This window comes from Myotis davidii, unplaced genomic scaffold (assembly GCF_000327345.1).
Source record: "Myotis davidii unplaced genomic scaffold, ASM32734v1 scaffold348, whole genome shotgun sequence".
NCBI lineage: Eukaryota > Metazoa > Chordata > Mammalia > Chiroptera > Vespertilionidae > Myotis > Myotis davidii.
Window position 1 is genome coordinate 931,829 of NW_006298965.1, and position 2,954 is coordinate 934,782.

Below are 2,954 nucleotides of genomic sequence, written 5' to 3' on the forward strand. Positions count from 1 at the left end.
AATCTGCGGAGCCGCGAGACATCCCGGCACCGGGATCAGCGTGACAGGGGGCGGGGCCACAACCTCCCTATCTGCCCTGCTCTGTTCGTGACAGGGGAAGGCGCCCCAACTCCCCAATTAGCCCTGCTCTGAGCCCGACCAGGGGCTGCACCTAGGGATTGGGCCTGCCCTCTGCCACCCGGGAGCAGGCCTAAGCCAGCAGGTCGTTATCTCCTGCAGGGTCCCAGACTGCGAGAGGGAACAGGCCAGGCTGAGGGACCCCCTCCACCCCCCCCCGAGGGCACAAACTTTTGTGCACCAGGCCTCTAGTCTTTAATATAAAGGAGAATTTTTAAATGGTACCATGTATCAGGCACTTAAGATATATTTTAATAGTAACAACAGCCCTTTAACATATTAGAAAACAGAGCCAGTGTGGTTAAGAAATTTGTTCAGAGACATCCTACTAATAGTGGTTGGCATTCCTAGGTAAAACAAAGCAAACTACTTCCTATTATTAATGGAGAGATTACAACTTTTTTTTTATTCCAGGTGGAAAAAAGAAGTCCAGCAAACCCAGCCAGTGTGGCTCAGGGGTTGAGTATTTACCTATGAACCAAGAAGTTATGGTTCAATTCTGGTCAGAGCACATGCCCAGGTTACAGGCTTGCTCTCCAGTAGGCAGCCAATCAGTGATTCTCTCTCATCATTGATGTTTCTATCTCTCTCTCCCTCTCCCTTCCTCCTGAAATCAATAAAAATATGTATTTTTAAAAGTCAGCAAGAATATCCACCAAGGTTTTGAGCAGACTTAAACGCAGTATTTGAACTTTTAGTTATTTTTAAACATATTATTTTCATTTACATTTTTATTGAGATAATTCCATATTTTCATGCAGCTGAAAGAAATATACTATATATAATACTGAGATCTACAATTTCCTATTACCTGTTTTCCTCCAATGGTATTATCTTGCAAAACTATATTACAATATAGCTATGTATGGTGTTAGATGGATACTTGATTTATCTGGGTGATCGCTTCATAAGTTGTATAAATGCCTAGTCACTATGTTCTACACCTGATACTAAGATAATATTGTACATCAACAGTAATTGAAAAATAAAAAACATTTAAACTATATTACATCAGGACCAGGCTAATGACATTCATACAATCCACCAATCTTATTCCCATTTTTTCCAGCTGTACTTGTGCTCATTTGTGTACATGCTATATATTTATTTCTGTACAATTTTATCACACGTGTGCATACATATATCTATCACCACAGTTACGATAAAGACAGTCCCATCACCACAAAGATCCCTCACGTGATCCTGTTATCACCACACCCACCTGCCTTCCTCTCTCCCTCCCAGGTCCCTAACCCCTGCTAACCAGCATCTGTTCTCCATTCTTAAAAGTTTATCATTTCAAAGATGACACAAGTGAAATAACACAGCATATAATCTTTAGGTTTGGCTTTTTCCACTCAGCATAATTTCCTGGAGATTCATCCTCGCTGTTATGTGTATCAATAGTTCATTCCTTTTTATTGCTGAGTCGTGTTCCATGTCTTAGATTTACTGCAGTTTGGTTTAATATTTACCCATTGAAGAACATCCAGGCCAGCTTCCAAACTTTGACTTTTATTAATAAAACTACTATAGACATTTGTGTATAAATAAAAGTTTTAATTTTTCTGGGATAAATGCCTAATGGTGTATTTGGTAGGCCATATGGTAACTGCATGTTTAGTCATAAAAAATAAAACAAAACTGCCTACTGTTCTCCCAAGTGGCTATACCATTTTACCTTCCCAACAGTAATATGGGATTTATTTAGTGTCCACATACAGAATTTGGCATTGACACTATATTTTATTGTAGTTATTCTGATAGGTGTGTGGTGATATCTCATTGTGGCTTTAATTTGCATTTCCCCGATGGCTAATGATATTGTCTTTACATACTTTTGCCCTTGTTTTAATTCTCCTATTTAAACTGAAATTTACTTTATTAATGATTAAAAAAATAAAATAAACTTGATTTTTAAAATCCATCCCCTTAGTCTCTCCTCCTTTGAGACTCCAGTTCCTCTTAAGTAGATTTTTTATCCAAAATCCAATGGATCATCACCAAATCTTCTTATTCACAACTGTGGTTATTATAAAGATGCTGAAATGGACATTGCATTTATAAACTTCCTCTGAAAACTTTGTAATATAAAAAATTTCAAGCATAAACTAGGTGAATAGTATAGTGAACTCTCTTGTACCTATTGCCCTCAGCTTCAATAATTACCCAAGTTTTGTCAATATTATTTCATTTATTTTTCTCAATTTTTGTTATTATTTTCCAGGGTATTTTTAAGCAAATCCCTATATCATATTATTGAATTATTTTTAACATAATTACTCTTTCTGGTCTAGATGTCACTTTACAGATAGGCAGAATGACCTTTTGTGCTATGGTCTCCATAAAATGAGAAAGATGCTACCTTCTTTTTAAAAAAGTCATATGAGATAAACACACGGGTCAGTTATTTTTTTGACTTTAAGTCCTCATTTTTTTTTTCCCTTCCACCATAAGAAGTGACTTGCCAGTTGATGCCCAAGTTAACTTCTGTAATCATGTCCAGTTCCACCACCAGCTCTGTGTCCCTGAAACAGTTCCACCTCTTGTGGATCCTGCAGACGACAATGAGGTCACGTCCCACTTGCTTCTTTTCTGAAACATACAGCTGATTCAGTCTGGTCAGCGAGTCTCATGGCTGCATTCCCTGAGTCACCACAGTATTTTCAATTGACCCCTTCAGAACAGATTGCATCTATGTAATAGCCTTCCACAATAAGACTTCCACACTCAAATGACAATGGCCTTTGATTGGTGTGCCCCTTTCTCTGGACCAGGATTGTTCTACTTTGTATCCTTCCCATAACTCTCACAGAAACTCCAGATTTTCTTAAACC